At 35.5% G+C, this 24,775-nt stretch overlaps 1 long non-coding RNA gene across 1 annotated transcript; it reads right to left on the bottom strand.

The window, feature by feature from the left end:
* Positions 1-263: 263 nt before the first annotated feature.
* On the bottom strand, positions 264-12,033 carry LOC123538943 (uncharacterized). The gene is made up of 4 exons (XR_008368366.1): positions 11,893-12,033; positions 3,681-4,532; positions 2,910-3,425; positions 264-1,465 (listed from the first exon to the last, which is right to left on the bottom strand). It is a non-coding gene; the product is annotated as an uncharacterized LOC123538943 (long non-coding RNA).
* Between the last annotated feature and the right edge of the window lie 12,742 nt (positions 12,034-24,775).

The raw sequence follows: 24,775 nt of genomic DNA, 5'->3' as shown, positions 1-24,775 counted from the left end.
AAAATGTGAACATGCCCTTCTTATTTCTATATAGAAAATCTGACCGCTATCGATTATTGGCCGGAGGAATATTCTTCGGTATGAGAAATTTGGGCAGTTTTGACCCATTTAAACGGAAGCATTAGATTATATTTTTTCTTTACAAGAAAATTGCCGTTGGTTAACAAAGCGAATGCGCCGGTAATCCGGAGTTCACCGATAATGATATTATTGTAACAAAATTGTTCCAGTTCACGTAATGTAATAGGTGCATTTGAACTGCATAGCTATTAGCTACTGCTGTTATAGGGAAGTGGTAGAGTGTCTGCCTTAGGTGTGAGAGGTCTTGGGTTTGAGTCCCGGTTAGAGCTTAAATAGTTGCATTCTGCTATAGCATATTTTTGCTGTTTACAGACTGTTCCAGATGTATTACATTTTTAGCACTCAGGCTTCTGGTTGAAATATTGTACATATATCTATTTTTGAGAAATATATGGACACTTGCCTTCATTTCAAAGCTTTTTAACTTCAAACCTGATTTAAAGAACTTAGGTTTTATCTCTACTAAATATTAAAATGTCTACTGTACTTGACCACCGCCTTTAAATGTTATTCGAGACTATCTTATCATAGTTTTCTGGTCATACTTGTCGGAGTATTTCCCCGAAAACAAATTTGGCAGTGCTGCGTTTATTAGTTTCAACTTTATGGAGCCACTTTTGCTTCCTCCCAATTTAAGGGACTTTGCTTTGATCTGGTGATGCATTAAAGGGTTGTGTCAACGATTTTAGTTGATCGGTCATTTCTTTCCAATGCCTGATTAAACATAAGATAAACTTTACTTGAAATGCAGTTCTTATGCCATGTGCTAGTACATTAATGTCAATTAGAATTACAACAAATGTTGTTCTTTATTTGCTATAAATACGTTCTGTTAGAATTGTTTAATATATGCTTAAATGTTAAGCAACATATAAATGACACACGCACGTTATTAGGATAACAATTTGGATTTGTTATAATAACTGCTGTGTTATATTATACAGAAGGCATTACTTTTCTTTTAATCGCAGACGATGACTTCAGGCTAATGACATGAAAGCAATTATGTGTAAACATTATGCTTAAGCATACAGAATGAACAGCAAAGCATTTCCTTTTATATAAAAAGCGATATTGTATTTTGTTTTAACATGTACTTTTTACACAGTGACTAACATGAGTAACATATATGAGGTTTTACTGTAACATGGCCGTGATAATGTTGTAACATGGTCGTGATGATACTGTAACATGGCCGTGATGGTGTTGTAACATGACCGTGATGGTACTGTAACATGGCCGTGATGGTGCTGTAACATGGCCGTGATGGTGTTATTACATTATTCAATGCTAGCATGTCTGTGATTGTAATGCAGCAATTTCGTTATCATACTTATAACTCATATGTTGATAGTCTCTTGATGATGTGTTAATCCTTACAGTCCTGTAATGATAAATAAATAGTTTATGATCATTTCTTATCTTTAAACTTTGTCAGTAAAGAATTTGATGTGCCATATACGAAACAATATGTAAAAAATATTGTGTATATTTTGAAGGCATATAAACAAGTAATTAATCTAAAACCGCCTTAGTTAATTCAATGGTCTTATCACGCTATAAAGTTGCTTAAAATATACATATAACTGTTCCTTCTGAAATAGGAACAAAATAATAACTTTGATTACAACTACATATCAACCGTAAATTGAGATAAGTGTAACAATGCTATGTATCTATGGAGGGGTATTGGTTCAAAAATGAAATTGGCATTTTGATAAAAATATATATGCCTATTTTGTAATAGTTATTATTAATTTTATTCATGCGTTGTTTAAATTTGTGCGATATAGTTTTCACTGTCGTTTTTCATGCTTCTTGTACCGTTAAACACCAAACCGCAATACGCTTACTGAAATTTGATTACGAAACTAAGCTGCTCCAACTAATCACGGAAAAAATTACTTCACTTAGATTTGAAATCGTCATTTAATGTTGTAAACCACTATGTGCCTGAATATTAATGCTAAAACGCAACATTCTTACTGTGGAATTCGATTACGAAACTAAACATGTGCTTGTCGGTGGTAGCTCCAAGTAATTATGATAAGTTATTTTCCTTTGATTTGAAATCGTCACTTGTCTCGGGAAATTCAACTCATTGTAACATTTTATTTTCTTTAATAAATCGAGGAAAAGAGTACCGATATAACTATGTAATTATATTTGATGCAATTTTAACGTTTTGTTTGCTAAGGATTTCAGAACGTATATCAAATAAATACAAACCTAAATCTATCTATAATCCTTCGACAGTATACTGTATATCCGCGGGAAAAAACGACATTGAATTGGTGACTGTTTGTTCGGGTTAAACGTCGTTTTCAACAATTTTTCAGGGCTTTTCATCCTTACATAACAGAGCCCGATATTGGGCTATTCCAGAAAAAATATCTATCCTAAATGCGAAAGCAGTTGTTTTTTGATTTACTCCATCTCCCGAAAACATTTAACCCCTCCCCCGCTCAACCCCTTCCACATCCCGGTCTTAACAGTATTAAATTCATAGACTAGCAACTACCCTCTTAATGTTGACCGCCAAGTGAGGAAGCTACTAGCACCATTTTTTAAGTATTTGGGTTGACGCGGCCAGGGATCGAACCCACGACCTCCCGCACTCGAAGCAATGATACCCCACATCGTGTGATTTCTGATTACCTCAAAGTACCCCTCCACTCTGTCCTTACTCAAAAATGCCCTCCTCCTCCTATCTTGTCTCTCCAAATATCTCCCTCCTCTCCAATTTTCTGTTATTAGCATGTATTAAATTAAGTTATTTATCTACATTTATAACATTGGTTAACATTTATTTTCAATGGAAACATTACCACTATATTGATGTTGATCATCACGTCTGCTATCATCTAATCTCTCATACACGCTTTGAACTGTTCCATCCGTTGTTTCGTAATGTACAACATTTTCACGGCTACCTCCTGTCTCCATAGACGACACTGAGTCCATCGTAACGGCGGTATTCACATATTCGTTTTTTTCATGTGCATTTGTTCTTCAAAATATGCAAAAATAATGAAGTGTCTCAGAAGGTGTATTTAATATTTTCCTAAAACCAAACGCATTGTGTAAAAATCTTTAAAGACATGTATAATCTTTGACTGGTTGAGACATTTCTTTATACAATGTGTTAGTTTGATAGGTATGAAGTAAATACTATCAAAAAGTAACCCACCTTCTTCTATAAAAACGTATAATTATATATGCAAGAGCTACCAGCAGACAAATGCCGAAACCTGTAAGTGTTCCAAAAAGAAATAATTTCGTATGACTGTCATGTCCGTTAGCTTCCCTACATTGTGCACATATATCATCAGTCCGTGGAATTCCTATGACAGCTTAAATAAATCATAGCGGAATTAATACATGATATATATGTATGCAAATATTAATAGTACTTATCAATCCGTTACATCATAAATATTTTATCACAACCCGCAAACAGCATTTAACCTGCTTGTGAACTTGTACAAGAGCAATAAATTATCAAACAACATCAAGTATATACAAATATAAACATCACTTACTGAACATTCATTTCCTGATATGTTAGCAATTTTGTAAAAAAAGTATTACTGCACTACCTGCTAATGTTGTCGTCATGACTGTTGAGCCAATGAAAACTTTATCTTCACATGTAATTCCATTGAATCCCTCTTTACAGCCGTTCAGACACGTTCCATCGTTTAAATTACATGTCACCATGCCGGGAAGTGAAGCGCAGTTGGAACTGCATGGCATAAAACAGGATTGCGTATAGAAATTACCTTCACATTTTGTACATATGCCTCCATGATTCTGGTCACATCTTTGACATTTGTTCGCACATCTGTTTGTACACTTTTGTCCTGTCCAGCCATCACTGCAGCCACCTAGACAATGCCCGTTACTGTCACAGCCATTAGAGCAGTTTGATGGGCACGGAGTACAAATACCATATGTGGTATTTTCGAGAAACACATATTGTAAAAAGAAACCATTTGCACATTGTGTACAATTTTTCCAACTACCACATAACGTGCAATCACCATAACATTTCCGACACGTTTTAAAACGACTGACAGTATCACCATACTATCCATCAATACAACCTATTGTACACTTACGAAGTTCACAAGCACCGTTTATGCACAAGGAACAGTTGTTTTCACAAAAAGAACCATAAAATCCTGATTTACATTGATGACAGTAACCAGTCACATCATCACACCCAGTCTCTCCACAGTTTTCATGACACGCACTTCCGCAAGCATGATACGGCCGGATGTCCCAGAATTGTGTTTTACATTTTGTACAGTTGGACGTGTGTGTACATTTTTCACAGTTATCAGGACAAGAAAAACAGTTTCTGTGATATATGAAGTATCCGTCTTTACATTCTTCACAAATATCAGAGCTTCCCTGACATCTTGCACATCTGCTTTGACAGCCTAGAGCTGGAATACCAAAATCATATAGGTCAACAATTAGCAGAGTATTTGCACTGACATAAAATTTTGATAAAAAATGTTCACAGAAACTGCATTTAAACCGATTGATAACATTTCTTAGAATCTGCTAATATGAGAAAATGAAAATTATTCAAGCAACTTTTTTCCAAAACAGCAGTTTTTATAATACATAGCATGCGAGAATGTTTTTGCATAAGGTATGGATTTCATTTAATTTGAATACTTCCATATAAAAAGACCAACATAAATTGATGGGCACGGAGTGCAAATACCATATGTGGTATTTTCGAGAAACACATATTGTAAAAAGAAACCATTTGCACATTGTGTACAATTTTTCCTACTTTCACATAATGTGCAATCACCATAACATTTTCGACACGTTTTAAAACGACTGACAGTATCACCATAATACCCGTCAGCACAACCAAATGTAAACTGACGAAGTTCACAAACACTGTTTGTACAAAGGGAGCAGTTATTTTCACAATACTACGTAATTCCGTTAGGGCCAGCGCCTGCTCCCTGTGAACGCGAAGCGCGAAGGTACGACGGTACGATGGCGAAGCACGACAGTACGATGGTGACAACACGACAGTGCGATGGCGAAGCGCGACACTAAGATGGCGAAGCGCGACACTACGATGGTGAAAGTCCGTCGTACTGTCGCGCTTCACCATCGTACTGTCGCGCTACACCATCGTAGTGTCGCGCTTCGCCATCGCACTTTCGCGCTTCACCATCGTAGTGTCACCATCGTATTGTCGCGCTTCGCCATCGTACTGTCGCGCTTCGCCATCGCACTGTCGCACTTCACCATCGTAGTGTCACCATCGTACTGTCACGCTTCGCCATCGTACTGTCGCGCTTCACCATCGTACTGTCGCGCTTCGCCATCGCTCTGTCGCGCTTCACCATCGTAGTGTCACCATTGTATTGTCGCGCTTCGCCATCGCACTGTCGCGTTTCGCCATCGTGCTGTCGCGCTTCGCCATCGCACTGTTGCGCTTCACCATCGTAGTGTCACCATCGTACTGTCGCGCTTCGCCATCGTACTGTCGCGTTTCACTAACTTTTCTCTGTTTACTTAAGGGCCGACTTTAATGTATAGAATTGTACGGTCAGACGGAGGGACGTGCTTTGGATTTACTTACTAATAATCTTGTTTAACATAAATCTACATTTTTAACAATACGTTTCTTCAATTAAAACTTTAGGGTCAGTGGTAAAAAGACAGGGTCGGTCGGGTATTCTAGACCTAATTAACACTTTTGCATAAAATATACCCAAAAGCTTTATAAGCAAAATTTATACAACAGTGCTGTTTTATTACTTTTAGCTGACAATATATATATACTTTTAACGTTTCATGGCTTGAAATATATGAGCTGATTAACAACATTTTCTCACAAAACAATTAATTACATGTAAATACATTATCATCTATTTTTCCACAGAGAGGTTATGTTATTGTGTTCATAAATTACACTCGGCTGGGTGATATTCGTTTTTATTATCCCTCAAGTAAACAAAGTAAAATAGCCATAGATCAACGGAGCCTATTTTGGAATAATACATTTCAAACAATTTTAAGGTATGATATTTTTTAAATATCATCATGCCAGATAATAGTCAATTGAGTGACAATCTGCCGGGGAATTTTCATTTGAATAACATCAGGTCTGGTGATATTCATTTCAAAAATACCCGTGCCGAAAAGGGTTCCAATTATTTGATCATTGGACAAAGTTGACAATACTACACAATACAGAGTTTAATGAAAGTCGGCCTTTAAGAAAACAGAGAAAATATAGTGAAACGCGACAGTACGATGGCGAAGTGCGACAGTATGATGGTGACACTACGATGGTGAAGCGCGACAGTGCGATGGTGAAGCGCGACAGTATGATGGTGAAGCGCGACAGTACGATGGTGAAGCGCGACAGTGCGATGGCGAAGCGCGACAGTACGATGGTGAAGCGCGACAGTACGAAGGCGAAGCGCGACAGTACGATGGTGACACTACGATGGTGAAGCGCGACAGTGCGATGGCGAAGCGCGACAATACGATGGTGAGACTACGATGGTGAAGCGCGACAGTGCGATGGTGAAGCGCGACAGTACGACGGACTTTCACCATCGTAGTGTCGCGCTTCGCCATCGCACTGTCGTGTTGTCACCAACGTACTGTCGCGCTTCGCCATCGTACTGTCGGGCTTCGCCATCGTACCGTCGTACCTTCGCGCTTCGCGTTCACAGAGAGCAAGCGCTGGCCCTAACGGAACACCGTACAATACGTGCCGTAAAATCCTGATTTACATTGATGACAGTAACCAGTCACATCATCACACTCAGTCTCACCGCAGTTTTCATGACACGCACTTCCGCAAGTAAGAAATTGTCGGATATCCCAAAAGTTTGCTTTACATTTTGAACAGAAAAACGAGTTTGTACATGTTTCACAGTTATAAGGACAAGCAAAACAGTATTTGTCTCGTAATAAGTAACCATCTCTACATTTTTCACAGAAACCCGACGTACCCTGGCATATTGCACAACTGCTTTGACAACCTAGAACTAAATTACAACTAGTCTTAGATAAGGGAATGTCAGGAATCGGGTTGACAAGGGGACTACCAACTGGGGTAGTAGGAGACAGCTTGTGTCGCCTTAAGGTTATAATGCAGTAATTCGGTCAAAAATGTGCTTCCGTGGTGTAGTCGAAAGAAGTCCCTAATAAATAGATCCTAATTTTTCCAAATGGGCATTATTTCACTCGTGGAATGAATTTTACATAAAAAAGGACACATTTCATGCTAATCTTCGCATGTTTTCGAGTTGTTTACTTGAAAACGAAAGTAGGGTGTTTATTCTGCGGACCGCTTTCTGAAATGCGGCAATATGAGGGTACCTGACTTCAGTTGACTTGCATTTCACTGCATACTATTCAACACCCCTTTTTCTTTTCGTTTTCTTGAAGCAAATGTATGGATATCTTGTGGAAAATAGGTCTACGACGAAGTGAAAATCTAGAAACTGTAACAAAATTGTTCTGAAGTAGCTGAATTTTATATGAAACAAAGAACAATTTCTTTTATTGGTATATAGCCTTAATATGGCTAATATTTACCCAATAGAAACTAGCACTTTTTTGTTTTCTTTTCGTGTATTTATCTTCTTGTTGTTGAAGCGCTTTAAATGTTAATGATTTTGTAAATGTAAGTATCTGCTTCCACAACAAGCTCTATCGCATATAAGCTGGTACATAATAAATAAAATACCACTAGTATTTTAAAAAATGTGCTCGGCCAGCACAAATTTTAATCAAAAATCATTCAAAACCAAACGATCGGATCTTTTCCTTTTGAAACATTTTATATGACACGGCGATTTCAGTAAACAGGAAGATAATCTCCAAACTGTTATAAAATAAATGAAAGAATCGTGCAAAATCTGGATACTAAATAGAAGTGTTTCAATAACTGTTATCTGAACTGTAATTAATTACTTACAACTGGAGAAAATGCATTTAGAATGTGTAAATGAATACAACTATCTTAAATTGTCTCTTTTTCTAAGTATATGAAGAAACAGTTGTTTGTAAACTCAAAATTAATATCAAAACAGAGTAATAATATTTTGGACAGGCATTTTTACCGATATTAATAACGATTAGCCAACAAAACTTTTCTCAAAAGTATATTATATTTTACAAGTAATTTCCAAAATAGAGTAAAGTCACTACAGTATGGTTAGAAAATGTAAAGTAATATGTATTTGGGACTCTGTTTTTCTGTAATCTGGTATATCCTAATTTTAGCAGTAATGAATGACTTATAAAAGCATTATAAAGATGTATAAGAGATATTGGTTTTAGGATTTGACTTTACCGTGTTTACTGGAGGAGATTGTTAGATTTTCTTATTGTATGTTTTCGTATTATCATGTTATGTTCAGGATATCATTGCGGGTCATAGGTTTCCTGTCTTTCCGTAAAATAGCTTTTATCTGTTGAACACGTTATTGTAAACGGCTGTGATATTTAAATCTTTCAACTCGTCGTAAATAGATGACGCCTCTGCCATTCTAGTCCAACTACTGATGACGAGCCGTAAATTGAAATACCCGCCCCCCCCCCCCCCCCCCACCCCTGGTCTGACTTTTCTTCTCTAAACTTTGCCCGAAAACCTTCACAATAAGCTGAAATCTTAAGAACCTCCGGTTTAATTATCATATAAACGCTTGTAAACAAATATCTCAGACATACGACCCAGGTATCTTTTTTCTACTCTTAGCCACCTACTTATCATCGAAATTAGCATCCATGTCATCTTTACACAATTCATTCTTAGAAAGCTCTGGTTTAATACCTCTGCTTTGCGGTGCCTTTTAAGGTTTAATGTAGACGGAAGTCCCTGTTTCAATTTTCAGTTTCATGACTTTCCACTACCGTCCTTAAACAGGCTCAATCAAACCGAGCCTGCAACATTTTCGTTTTTGTCTTGTTTCCACTTTTCTCTATTTTATTATCACAGCAGCGTTGTCTCTGCCGTGTGGCGGCCGTAAAAAGTCTCCCCGTACATTCAATCAGGGCTGCTATATTTCGATCTTTTCAGATCGTTCAGCACGACTTTTATGTCGTGTTATTGGTACTGTTTAGTTTCTCAACATGACCATTTCGGCCTGGGTAATTAAAATACTCCCGCTTTCATAGCCTTGGGTATTGTATAATTACCCCTTGGATATGGTGCCTGCTTTTTAATTTTGTCTTTTGACAGTTCCTGTGATACGCAGGCTCCATAACCTCAGATCCCCTTCCTAAATTCCAGTTTGTTTAGTTCTGCCCATTGTTTTCTCGTCTGGGGCAAACCCTTTACTTTATCTGGGGACCAAACGCCGCTCTTCATGGAATTACACGCCTCAACACGTGTATCATTGAAGGTTCCATGTTCACCGCCGTTTGAATACATCTGCGGATGTCTCTAAATTGCTTTTTGTACTTTTAGCATGTGTTAATGTTGAGTTCTGCTCAACCCGGGGCTAGAGGGCGTGGACGGTAGCATGCATTTCCACTACCGTCCATGAACAGGCTAAATCGAACCGAACCTGCACCATTTTCGTTTTTAGTCGTGTTGAGCGACCTGTGAAGTTTCCACTTTTCTCTATTTCATTTTGTTGTTTCAGGCCCCAGTAACAACAAACTTAAGTAATTGCTTCAGATGCTTGTTTTAGCCCTTTACATATCTTTAGTGTTGATTTTTACATATATATCAGAACCGTATATGATGTTTCGTATATCAAAACACGAGAATTCTGAATTTTACAGAAAACAAAGTCGAGAAATAACAAATATACTTGAGCAAATACTTAAGTTCATTATATCGTCCTTAAATAGAAACATCATATTTGCGTGACTGAAGTAAGAACTGCAAACAAATATTACTATCAATAGTATGCTTTAGCTATAAATACATTGTTATAGAAAAACATCAACATTAAATAACAATAACTTAAGCATTAGCCCGATTTTAATATAACAGACTTAACTATGTTACTTAGGTTTTTCGTGAAATTGGGGCCAGATCTACATGCTACCATGCCTCTTTAGTCATGTATTGGCATATTTCAAGCTCGACTATGCTCTTTATCTTTCATTTCTGCATCTATCCGCCCTCGTTCCCCGTTGGAGTGTTCCCTACTTTCTCTCTGAAGGTGTTTAACTGCTTGTTTTTTCTTGTATTCAATTAGGGCAGCTTCTGCCAATAATAATCTCTCACCTTATAAAACCCACTTAAGGTATTCAAAGACATGGATTTTAATATTCAACTTTGACTTATGAAATGGAATACGTTGTCGTAACAAGTAATCAATCTTTTGTCAGTATATTTCCATATTTAGTAAAGATCCCGGACGAGCCCCCAGGTTGTCAAGAATGGAGTTGGCACATGGGATTACCACGGGGGAAGTAAGAGGTACTTTGTGCCGCCTTAGTATGTCTTATAGGAACCCTTTGAAACAGTACGGAAAACAGAGTTTAGAAGGTACCTTTTGAAAGATGTCAATCAATGACGCTCTATTTCAACATGTTGCTGGTTTGATTTGGAAAACTATTCCTGCTTTATGTTATCAAGAAGCAGTTGCAGGAATAGAAACAAAAATAGCTCTGAAAGCATTATTAGACATCTTCTCGAGATCACGTCTTCTTTCTGAAATCAGCTATTATAGGGCTAGAAAAAAGAAGTTTGAAAGAAATGTTTAATTCAATAAAAAATTTCGTGATGATCCGTTTCAACGGAATCATGCACGTAACTCTTTAGTGCCTTAAGTATTCTAAATAATTAAAAAAAATCTGTATTCATTCCAATTTGATCACAGCAGTCAATATGTTATACTAAATATGTCTGCAGTTAAACTTAGTCTTTTGTCTTTTGGCAGTTCTATGAAGGCTCCATAACCACAGATCCCTCTCTAAATTCCAGTTCGTATAGTTCTACCCATTGTTTCCTCATTTAAGGCAAAGTCATTATTTTATCTGGGGACCATACGCCGCGTTTCATGGAATTGCACTCATTGCTTCATCGAAAGTTCCATGTGCACCGTCGTATAAATACATCTGAGGATGTCTCTAAATTATATTCTTGTACTTATAACATGTGTACTCAACCTGGGCTAGAGGGCGTGAACGGTAGCTTGCAATTCCGCTACCGTCCATGAACAGGCTCAATCAAACCGAGCCTGCAACATTTTTGTGGTCCTTTGGTTTTCCTTTTTCTTTTTTCTGTTGATTTGCGTGTATGCATTCTATGCTTCCAAATGAAGTTACTAAATATTGACAAACCATTTATACATGTGCTTAACGCCGTTGCAAAGGTAGGGCAACATCGTGTTATCAAGTTTGAAGGATCTTGGTAGAAAGGTTTTCAACTTATTAGACGGAAACCGTTTTCAAGGTTCAGACCCCTGCGATTTTGACCTTTGATCTACTAGCCCCAAAAACTATATGTGTCATCTTTTTAATCATGCATCTAGGTTTGAAGGTTCTGGATGTTCGATCAACAAACGGTCCGACTAACATACCGACGATCGATAATATACCCCGTTTCTTTGATGGGGGCCATTAAAAAAAATTATGTTCCTGTACTAAACATGGTCAGATGAAGACTATCGCGTAATACACGCATAATTGTAGCAGCTTGTACTTACAACATCATAATGAATGCACACAAATAACTACTCTGCACACCTGTTTATTGATAGTTAAATATACATATGCCTTTTAAAAGCCATTAAAGATAGGTACAAAATTTAGCTAAGTCAAATTTAAATTAATATATAAAATTCTTACCGGTGCATATACATTCACACAGGAAAAACACCAGAACTACTTTAAAATTCATATGGAAATTCCTTCAACGATTTCTTTTTACTGTTCAAAATCTTTCACAATATAAAGTCCGCAGCAAATATGAAATAAACAAATTATTTTTTTTTATATTTGTATGTAGGATCAGATTACTTATTTTTAAATGGATAGGCAATAAACACGTTCTTCCGGGTTGCTTTAAAATGTAAATGTGAATATTAATGTGTGTAAAAAAAGAAAATTAGACAAACAATTCGTTATACAAATATGACTGCTATTCGCAACAAGCTAGACTTCAGGATCATAAAAGTAACAAAATAATATACAATGCTGGATTCTGATCATTTAAGCATTTTAAATATATCTCGTGTATAGTCTTAACTTGTCGTACTATTTTATCTATTAAACATACCTCAATGTGTACTGTCTTTTTTCTTGATTATTTTATCTGCCAAACATATCTCTATGCGTACTGTCTTATTTCCCGTAATATTTTATCTGTTAAGGTTCATCTAAGTGTTTTGATTTTTTGAATTCATACCTTATAAACTATTACTACTTAATTACACTGAATTGTTCACAGGAAGTAGGAAAGTAGTAAGCTCTTTAGGAAGACATATTTTGTCTAATACTACGCGTACTTCGACTTTGAAATTATCAACTTCGCCCACCCTGATGGAGATGTCCCTCGAGCAACATCATACGGTGTCTATATTTCGCAACTTATTTATTTTGCAAGATCTTCATATCACCAAACATTATTACAACAGGGTTACAGATATCATAAACTACGGAAGGCTTTCACTACATTTTATTACAGATCGTCCGAAGAAATATATAACTAACCTTAAAACACTTTAAAAACTTTGTCTTACACACCCGATATACTTTGGAGATGTAGTTTATAAATAGTTTATATAATTCGAAAAATTAAACAAACTGCTTCTTTTAATCAAAAAATGTGTTAAAAGTTATCAAAAAAGCAAAAGAGGATACAATGTGAAATCGTTCAGCACAGTGTATGTTTGGTGTTTTACGCCTCTACAATTAATCGCTACGCTTCTATTTGATGGTGCAATCACTAATAAAATGTAAGTTCTAAATCCACTGGCACCAGAACAGAAAGAAAATGCCTCTGTACATGTTATACCCTACCCCTAGGTATTCTATAAGAACCATGGTCATGAACGGGAAAACATACTAACCCGTTTCAATCGCGCATTTCATACTTAAAACACGCAGTTCGGTAAAAGTGTACTATGGATATCAAACAAGTAGTAATTTATCTTCCATTGTGTACTGGTCATATTTCTTCAATACATCTTATCTTAGAAAAACAACGCGTACAATGTCAATGTTACACAAAAAACTTGCTTGAACTTCCCTGGTGGAGTTCCGTTCTAGATTACAAAACCATTCTGATTGGCTGTTGTGAAAATGTATGTCAATCGTCATTTTACTACACGTGTTCGCTAAAATGTGAAAATGCAGCATAAATGTGCAAAATGAATAAAATAAACAGAACAGATGCAGACCAATGTACGATTTCAAATTAAAGATCATATACAAGATGAATTTCATTCATCATTTCGAGTTTTAGTGTAAAATTGTGATTTTTTTAAAATTCTGTTTTTGTTTGTTTACATTTCGCCAAACATGTGCACACTGCCGTGACCTCTAGACCGGATGTTCATTAGGGAAGGTCTGTAACGTTGACGAAAGCATAAAATATGTTGATAATCTCAGCAATATGAAATATTGAGACAATGTGACCGGTGCACGATGGAAGATAAATTATCGCTTGTTCAATATACTAGGTAGCCATTCACCGAACTGCGCGTTTAAATTGAGAAATGTACGATTGAAACGGGTTAGTATATTTTCCCGTTCATGACCATGGTTCTTATAGAATACCTAGGGATAACATGTACAGGGGCATTTTCTTTCTGTTCTGGTGCCAGTGTCTAAATCTTACAAAAACGGACGGAGGGAGTGGAATTTGCTTAAATTAATTTGCCCTTAAAAGTTAGGCTTTTGGTGCTATGGCTTCGGACAAGTTGTTGAGTACATTGGTGTAATTATACCTTAGATTGGCCCTAATTTTATGTGTTCTTGATATGATCTGATATTTTGGCCTTTCTCAGCGGGGAGTGATTTTATTTACACAGTCTTGTCTAACTTGTTGAAAATAGGGTATGTGAGAGGTTGACAGGCCCTGAACGCGTTGAAAGCCCCAAGTTTCCTTTATATAGGTTACTGACCGCTCCGAGGCGGTGCCCCTATTTTCAACTTGTTTTCTGTCTGTCTGTCTCGTATTTAGTGTTGCGTATGTTGTCTTCTTTGTGCATACCATAATTCTGGCCACCGGCCGTCCTTAGACGGGGCCAGACTTGATTTTTCCTGCGTGTTTGTGTGTGCGCGTGTGTGTGTCTTGGGCGGTGTCCCACAGTGTTGTTTTTTTTCTTACTCGAGTGCATGTTAGTTGTGTGTGTGTGTGCGTGTGCGTGTGCGTGTGCGTGTGCGTGCGCGTGCGCGTGTGCGTGCGCGTGCGCGTGTGCGTGTGCGTGCGCGTGCGCGTGCGCGTGTGCGTGTGCGTGTGTCTTTTGTACGTGGATGTGTGCGCTGCTGTTGTTTACGTTGAAGGGTTATTGCGTTAAGGACTGTAATATTAAGCATATCTACTCTTCAAAGCCGTTAAAACAAAATAATATGAAGTCTGAGGAATATCCTTTTTGAAATTGTCTTGACTTTGGAAACTGCTTACAAAATTAAAACTTTATGTAAACTAGCTTCATTTTAACCGTATAACTTCATGTTTGGAAAAATGTAAAAAGTAATGATATTGTTATTACACTATATTAAAAACAGCTAATTTGTTAGTTTGTCCATTATAATTACTGTTGTACCGATACCGCTATATACACACACTTCAGCTATAAATTTCCTTTCTTGGATACTTTAAAAATGGACAGTTAGTGGGAAAATGACATTTTAGTAACAACAACGTTGTGCATTCAGAGAGGTGACACCAACCTATGAAAAACTAGAATTAAGAAATAGGCTTAAGTCGTTTAAGAAAGTTAGCCTAAATCTTCAGCTAGTAAACAGTAGCAGAATCCTCAATAATCCTTGAAAAGTATCGTAAATGTATATTCGGCTGAAACTAGCTGACAATAGGCAACGTAATTTACAAAAAGTTACTACATACTTCCTCCTTGCTTTTCAAATGCTGCAAACCTATCTTTCTAATGCAGTGTTGAATTGGTTTAAGCTTTTAGTATGACATACATTTACTGAGCTCTTACCCGAACTTACATTTGTAGACATTTGCAGTCTGATCTTTCTACAATAAAGTTCAAAGACCCACTAAATTTTCATTAAATGTGTCGGTATTACGAAAAACATTGGACGTAATAATCTAATTAATAGAGAGTTTGAGATTTCAACTTTCGCCTTCCCCTTCAACGTCTCTTGCAAAGTTAACGTATGAAGTTGAAGTTCGATTAAAATTCCTTGAGATTTCAAACTTTAGAATGAACCTTACTTCTTTTAATCCGCCCATTCAATTTATCTGTAATTATGATCGTTTTCCTCGTGCATTTTGATATCAGTTGTCCGAAAGTGCAGGACTTTTACAAGAGGTTTTAGAAATGAAAATTAAATAAAAACATTTCAATTAACATAATCATCACATGGATATTAGTGCAATTACAAAAAAAAACAAAAAAAACAACAAAATAAAAACATTTTATATAAAATAATGTCAGTATACAATGCATGATTGTACATTATACATTTTATTTAGAGGAAATAAAAATGATAAACATATCAACGTATTCTATTGTTGATGGTGTTCTTGACAAAAACATGAGACATCAACTACAACAAATGCATATTTTCGATAAACTTTGAAGTTAAATATATGAGATGAAGAAAACACAAAGGGCTGTTGACTAGTGTTTCACAGTTTTTGTTAAAGTTTTTTTTTTACTTTGAATTGGTACTTTGTACATCGAATTCCTTAAAAGACGCGTTTTACTTGTAGACTGTTCCTGATGAAAATCTAACATTTTAAAAGATATGTTGATAACATGAGCCAATATACACAATTTATGAATACATTTAACAAGCGATTTGAAACAAATGTAAGATACTCTCGTGATATTATACGTTTTTGCATCATGACACTCAGTTTGACTCTGTATAATGCCAAACTCTCAGACAGCACAATATAATCGTGCCAGGTCACCATGTGTCTAGCGAAACAGTCAAGAACTGTTAGGTGGAGACGAAAATTGTCGCACAAAATAACATGTGGGCATATACACGTATTTGTTTGAATATACTATTTCATAAGTAAAGCATGTGCAGATCAAGGAATTTTGGTTAGAGGGACACCAACTGTAAAAGTGGGGCCTCTTATTCAGGGGGCGGGGGTAGTCACAGCGAGTTTCAAGACCGTTTTTCTTTGTAAAATGTAAGAATCAAAGGGGGATTGACCCAAATGACTCTTTGCCATGTTCTGGGTATGTGCATGTAAAGAATGGAGCTATCCCATACGGCTAACAGGAAACCTCTCGCATCATGATATAATAGATCTAAAAATTGTCTGATACTTCAAAAAAAACCCGACTTACTAGAACCATTTTATGTTTTTAATTAAAACGTAATTGTCTTATTAAGTGTCCGGCAGAAACGGATTGATTCTATTTGGAAGTTAAAATAAAATGTTCCACCAAATGATAATCGCGTGTTATTATTCATTTTTTAAGTAAAATGACTGTCATGCTATGTGCCTCCATCCAGATTTCAGTCTTTGATGCCGTGTATGTGGACAGAGAAGATGTACAAAGACTGAAGTTTTGACTTTCGTGATATCACATCTTCGGACGTTCAAAACTTCACTTCTAACGACAAAAAGGCCCATCTGGTATAATCAATACCGCCTGAGGACACAAATATGCCATAGAAGTTAAAGTTTGAACAAAATCTCAAAGTTTTTCAAAATCAGTTGATAACTTCATACTTCCAGGTTCAATTCAATGTATTTAGTTAAAATCATTAGCCAGAAAAAACTTCAATATTCTTATTGATAGTGTTTCGCATCAAATTTAGTCCAATTATACATATGAATAATCGAATAACTTAATAAGCAAAAATCGTAAAAACTAAACTTTTTATTTCACATAGTAATAAAACGAAGTTTTAGGCTTACTTGAAAGTACATGGAAAACTTTAGTAGCAACGTCTGATATAAATAAAATACACGCATATTGGTGACGTTTTACCCCAAATATATATGAGAGACGTTGAAGCGGAAGGCGAAGGTTGAAATCTCAAACTCTCTATTATGATACGATTTCCTTGTAATGACGATATTATTATAATTGTAATATAAAATATTCTTGTAGTTAGATGATACGCATAATAATTCTCCTGTACTAACGATAAACGGGATAAAATGCTCTTTTTCCGGATAAATCTCTTTTAGTTTTGCAATATTGAGATTTGGCCAAAATGCCATTTTCTGTTTTGCAGACATCAGATGCATCTAAAATTGCAATTATAATGTACAAGTAAAATGTTGGTGTGTTTTGTTATTGTTGGTGTTGTTGTTTTGTTTTGTTTTATTTAAAAATTTAAATTTTTTGGTAAAACAGAGCTGTGCATTTTTCATGAGATTTCCCTTAAAAATATATATGCTTATCAAAATTCAAACACTGTGACTTCCTTCTTTTACACATAGAGACTTGAATAGAATGATGCATATAATTATTGTTCTTGAAAATGCACAAAATAAATAAGACTGTAAGGTTCCCATCCCCAACATACTAAAACAGAACTTCAAACGCAGAAATAAATTGAATTTGATTTTATCTTATTTTCATAACTTAATACTTAAAGAGAGTGCATAACTTAATACTTAAAGAGAGTGTATGGTAAAATATCATTTCCTTAGCATGTCTTTTTCATTGTTTGATAAAAAATGTAGAGTAATATCCCTAGATATTAAAATGTCCTTACCTGAATTGTAGTAAATTACTTGACGTATTATAAACTATAAACTCAGCACGGACGGAGCATGGACAACTATGGATGTGCATTTAGGTATTGTAAAGACACTTTAAAACGTTTAAGTATTTAACTGTTTGGATCAAATCAGAGGCAAATATCTGTATATAATTTTGAATAATTATGTTTGTACGTAAGATCGGATTTTTTATTCAACAAAATGCAGTACAAAATACAAATGTTCTTCCGGGTTTGTTTGAAATTTGAATGTGTATAAGGTGTGCAAACATATAGTAATAAAATTAAACAAAGAGTTCGTTTTACAAATACGGCTGCTATTCACAACAAGTTGGAGTTCAGGATAAAAATGACAAGACCTAGGTACAATACTGGATTCTGTGTATTTGTTATAACCATTTATGCATTTCTGGACTCAAGTAAGTAATATTTTCTATTATTAGTAGTCTTAGCATTTTTATAACCCTTTTTTTTAAACAAATATGTAAATCAAATAATTATCATAATTATAATAAAAAAATAATTATAATAAAATCTGAAAAGTAGATCCCTAGGAAGCACCGAGAACAAGGCAAACAGTGAAAATTGCAGACTCGGTTTGATTGAGTCTGTTCATGAGCAGTAATGAAAATGCAACACTGCCCACGCCCCCTAGCACCGGCTTAAGCAGTACTAAATGTGTTCAATGATCCAGAAGAATTAGAAAATATAACAACACTGAGATGGAGTCGGGGCGACTTTTTACGACCGCCACACAGCACTTAACAGACGGTGTTGTGAAGTAAATAAAATCTGAAAAGTAGAACCCTTATAGCAAAACCAATAAAGATGATGATGATGCTGATCTCTTTTTTTTTCTTTAGTGATTAAAGAGCCCAATGAAAAGAGGTGTGACATGATTGCAAAATAAATAATGGATAAATAATTATAATAAGGATTCAAATGTGTTGATCACATTTCAGTTTCTATGAATATATTAACCAAAAGGCGGATCACTTGGTAGGCCTAAGACAAGCGCATTTTACGTTGCTATCCCTACAATATCTGATTGTGTAAAATAATTTACAAACACTGCAAAATTGACGACAGCAATCAGCGGTCCATAGTTTTACACGTGATTGTGATTCTTTAGAACTGGGCATTTCATTATGGACAGTCCTAAATCTGTTAAAAGATAAGCAAAGGAGTATGCATGACCGGGAGTATTGTTAGAAAAATTTAAACTAGCAACTACGTCACGCACGTGGGGAATCAATGGGATATATATTTTGAAGAAAGTCTTTGAACCGAAAGATATATATGTATAGGATAAATCGGGTAAATTATTTGACATTATATTTGTGAGCTGTCAAGTTGGTTGAAGTTTTGGAATATTTAGTATTTGTTACAATTTTGAAAGATAGTCACTTTCGGAAAATATCCTTAAATTGGTTCTGACAGTAATTTTAACAATAGAAAAAGAGAACTCGCTAATTGTATAAAAATATTACTTGCCTGTTAACAAAGCATAGTCGTTGTAAAATCGTCCTCCGCCACTGATTCATGTGGGAATGGCAGTTACTTGCGTAAAAAAGGTTTGTACTGGTAAAGAATCCAGGAACACTGGTTAGGTTAACTGGCCGCCTTTACAAAACAGAAATACTGTTGAAAAACGGCGTCAAACCAAATTAGGCTAGAATTTGCTTTCTTTCTTTTAACGGGAGTTCTACAAACAATTTATTATGTAAAGTATGTTACATTTTAAATGATAATAAATGGATATTGAAAATTATTTTAGCCTTGTATGGTCTTTGTATATGCAAGTATTCAAATTAAGTGAAATCCATACCTTATGCAAAATACATTCTCGCATGCAACATTATAAAAACTGCTGTTTTGGATAAGCTAGCTTGAATTTTTTTCAATTTCGCAGATTTCTTGTATATACAAAACAGCAGATTCTAAGAAATGTTAGCAATTCGTTTAAAGGCACTTTCTGTGAACATATCAATTTTGTTATTTGTTTATGTCTGCTAATTGTTGAACTCTAAATATAATTTTGGTATTCTAGCTCTAGGCTGTCAAAGCAGCTGTGCAAAATGCCAGAGAAACTCGGATTTCTGTGAAGAATGTAAAGATGGATACTTCTTATTAAACAAAAGCTGTTTATCTTGTCCTAATACTTGTGAAAAATGTACAAACAGCTCAAACTGTTCAGAATGTAAGACACATTTCTGGGACATCCGGCCGTATCATGCTTGTGTCGGTGCGTGTCATGGAAACTGCGGGAAGACTGGGTGTGATGATATGACTGGTTACTGCAATCAATGTAAACCAGGATTTTATGGCACTTTTTGTGAAAACAACTGCTCCCTTTGTACATACAGTGTTTGTGAACTTCGTCAGTGTACAATCGGTTGTGTTGACGGATACTATGGTGATACTCTCAGTCGTTTCAAAACCTGCAAGAAATGTTATGGTAATTGTACATTATGTGACAGTTCGACAATTTGTAGAAAATGTGCAAATGGTTTCTTTTTACAAAGCCGAATTTATAACAGTACTGCACAATACTATTGTTCTCCATGTTCTTACTACTGTAAAGAATGCAATAGCGATTATACCTGTATAGTTTGCAAGTCAGGCAAATATGGACAAAGATGCAGTTATGACTGCAATATTGCTAACTGCAAAAAATGCATTGAGATTGGCAGTATCGTAAAATGTACAGAGTGTATAAATAGATACAAACTTGCGAATAATACTTGTATTGCTGAAGAAATTGTTTGTTCACGAAATTGCTATAACGGTTGTGACAGTAATGGAATTTGTTTACGTGGGTGTAAAGACGGTTGGACAGGACTAACATGTGCAAACAGCTGTACACAAAACTGTCGTCAGTGCGATCAGAGTATCGCTGCTGTATGTACGAAATGTGAAGGGGATTTCTATACATTTAATTGCTCTATACCCTGTAGTTCACATTGTTCCATTTTATCCGACAAGGCAACATGTTACATAAATGATGGTGCGTGCCTAAATGGATGCAAACATGGATACAAAGGAAATACTTGTGAGGAGAAGGTTTTTGCGGAATCCGCGTTAACGTTAACAGGTAAAAGCACATCGTTGTATTACCAGTTGTGCCTCAGTTATTTTTGTTCTACTGCAATGTACAAAACTTGCGTTTCTGGCTTATAGGGCTTGCGTTATATAAACGTTCAAGAGCATTTTCATGTTGAACATTTCATGCCTTCTGTTGCTATTATGTTCTTTAGGGATTCACATTGTGCAGATAATTTTGATTTATTTACACTGTCCGTGACTTTATAACAGAGTGGTTATAAGGGGGAAGGGAGGTTAAGAATGAGGTTTGGTGAGCACTTTAAATTGATTTCACCTCCATAATATAGTTTTGACTGTTGACATTCCCAAGATGATGCATTGTATTTATATTTGCTTGTTTTGTTCTCGTTGTCTGTATGTTTTGCTTTGTCTAATAGATCTACCGTTCGTGCGCTGCTGTGAGTTGCGGTTGTTGGGTGGCTGTGGTTTTGGAAGGTGGCTTACCCTGTTGCATATTTATCTATGTTTCAGTAGAAAATGAGTGAATACTGATCTGTCATTTTCCGTCTATAACCGCGTTATAGAACTTCTGGACCTGATGAATATTTATCTATGTTTCAGTAGAAAATGAGTGAATAATGTTCTGTCATTTTCCGTCTATAACCGCGTTATAGAACTTATGGAATATTTATAGTAAGATTATTCAAGTAAATTAGTTGTGTAAGAACATCAACTGTACTCTGTCAAGAAAACTGTACTCTTTTAACTTTGTAAACGTTTTAAATACACATTATTTCTTACAAGAGTTTCTTCTCATTAATGATATAAAGCAATGTAAAAACTACATTGAAAAACATTATATCTGTTAGTATAAATATTGTCATATAAATAAACATGTTAAATCTTTAAGAAGATAGATTCGATTCCTAGAAGCAATTTGATAAACATACTCTGTTTGATTGAATCTATTTATGACGGGTAATGAAATGTGCATTACCTCACACGGCTTTAGTGAAAAACACTGCATAAGTTTCATGATGCAAGAGGACCAAAAATAATAACAGCACTTAGTCCAAAAATAAATATACTTTTAACAGCCGCCAAATGGCACTAAAAGACTTCTGTTGCGATAGTACGTTTCTGCGCAGCTACAATTAGAAACAATTAGCTTAAAGATATGAAATAAATGGCAAATTTTTTGTTTCCTTTACATTTTGTACCAACTACTTCATTCATGAACACCAGACTTGTTATACCAATGTAGCGGCAATTTCAGACCTTACAACATTGTATCTGTATTTAACACGGTGGCACATATCTCATCTTATAGAAGAAAAACAACATTTGTTATACAGTTAACTTATTATCTATAATGCAAACACATGGAATACTATAGAAACGTTGGTAAGTCCAGATGACTGAATAGGAATCTCAAAGGATCAAATAAATAAAAAAAAAGAAATGCCATACAATAGGAATTGGAGCAGATGAATGACTTTATTGGTTGTGATAGTGGTCGTGGTCTTTTGACAGTTTTATGGGGTTTTGATGGTTTTCCTTTCAATTCTAATGGATTTGCCATCACTGCTTTCGTGGCAATTGCAAGCAGTAGTGTTTGATTTCATGTTGTTTTCTCAAAATATATTTTTGTTAAATACGACTTAATGATGCAGGATCAAATTTTTTATACTTTCAAGACATTTTTTACAATCTGTAACCTTGAAGAATATTAGTTTCTTAGACAAATATGGGCAGATAAAGCACAGGTCACTGTTGTTACTGCTTTAAATATTTTTTGCTTTGGTTCATACATAATTTATTTTAGGTCGATTGTGAAGGAAGTTCTACAACTTATATTAATCACTCTCAACACCTCCTTTCTGATGGAATCCATCGCCACGAGGGTATGATAGAATAGGCCAGATTCCCTTTTAATTCTGAGTGCCAAGCAAGGGAGCTTACTGGTACCATTTTTCATGTCTTTGGTATGGCGCGGCCGGGGATGGAACCCACGACCTCACGCAATCGAAACGGACGCTCTACCACTAGGCTATCGAGGTGCTTTTTGCTTTGAAGGCGAGGTTTGGTACCCGTTAAATCGGTTAAATCGGATTAAGATCTCTGCATTTTCTTTTGTTTTGTTTCGGCGGATAAGTTTCGTTTAGATGCATTGTTGTGTACTGTCTGTGTTCTTCTGTGGTAGTTTGTGTGTTCTATGTGCTCTCGGGTCGGTACTTTGCGCAGCTCTTACACGTTTTTAAATGATCCCACAAGAAATTCGGAACTATGTTTCGTAATTTGAAAAATTCCATACTGTACTTGATTGTCTATTTTTTCTTCATGTTTTCAATTCAGAAACACCTTTACCTTTAACAACCAAGAATGAAATAACTGGGATCACCAAGCAAAGTTTGGAAGAGGAAAAGCAAAGTGTAATAGTAATTGGTGTAGGAACAACTTTAGGACTCCTTGTTGTCATTTGTTTAGTGATTATAGTACTGTGCGTAATAAAAAGGTAGGGAAACATTTGTATAACGCAGACATCGTCGAATATTGTCTTCATTTCATTTAGTTATTTGCATAAAAGTATAACAAAGCGCAGTCAATAGCAGTTTTAGCGATTTTCAGCAAGAACCTATGTGAGTATTACTATACACTTCAGAAAGCATTCGAACAAATAAATGCTGAATTATGTTTTTATAATCATAAAAGCATTAAAACCTATTTCAAATTAAATATCAAATCATCTGAACATTCCCTTGGAGATTGCATGTTATTTTCATGTCATTTTTTATTATTATTTTGTGTTGTTCTAGCTATCCTTATAACAATATTGTTTTAAAGAGTTATGCCTTCTTGCCTAAATTGTACGATGTAACAAGTCTCTAAAACAAGAGCTGTCTGATGACAGCGCGCTCGACTATTCGAAGAATTGATTGAATAATGGGGTCAAAATATTTCCACTGATATTCAGACAAAAGAAATAAATAGATTAGACAAACAATGTTCCTGTATTACTTTGATTTCGATAAGTCTTGCACTAAAAGGCAATATATGAGCCAATTTCAAAGTCCAAAAAGGGCCATAATTCAGCCAAAATAGTTATGTACTCTTGCCTACAGATGGAAATCATAATGATAACCAAGTGTTCAAAGTTTAAAAGCCATATGTCAAATAGTTTTGACAAAACATGGACTTGTATGAAAACAGAACCAATTTCAAAGTCCAAAAAGGGCCATAATTCAGCCAAAATAGATTACAGAGTTATGTTCTCTTTCCTACAGATAGAGACTATTATACTAAACAAGTGATAAAAGTTTAAAAGCCATATGTCAAACACTTTACAAAAAATATGAACTGGTACGAAAAACTTAACCAAGATTTCTAAGTCAAAAGGGGCCATAATTCAGCCAAAATCTTTGATGGAGTTATGTACTCTTGCCTTTAACTGAACATGGTGATGGTAAACAGGTGTTGAAAGTTTCAAAGCTTTATCTCAAAAGACTTTGTCAAAATATGAACTGGTACGAAATATTAACCCAGATTTCTAAGTCAAAAAGGGCCATAATTCAGCCAAAATCCTTGATGGAGTTATGTGTTCTTGCGTATAACTGGACATGGTGATGGTAAACAAATGTTGAAAGTTTCAAAGCTTTATCTCAAAAGACTTTGTCTAAATATGAACTGGTACGAAAAACTTAACCAAGATTTCTAAGTCGAAAGGGGCCATAATTCAGCCAAAATCCCTGATGGAGTTATGTACTCTTGCCTATAACTGGCCATGGTGATG

This window comes from Mercenaria mercenaria, chromosome 18, assembly GCF_021730395.1.
Source record: "Mercenaria mercenaria strain notata chromosome 18, MADL_Memer_1, whole genome shotgun sequence".
NCBI lineage: Eukaryota > Metazoa > Mollusca > Bivalvia > Venerida > Veneridae > Mercenaria > Mercenaria mercenaria.
The sequence above is the reverse complement of the archived record's forward strand: the minus strand, read 5'-3'. Positions and strand labels throughout refer to the sequence as shown.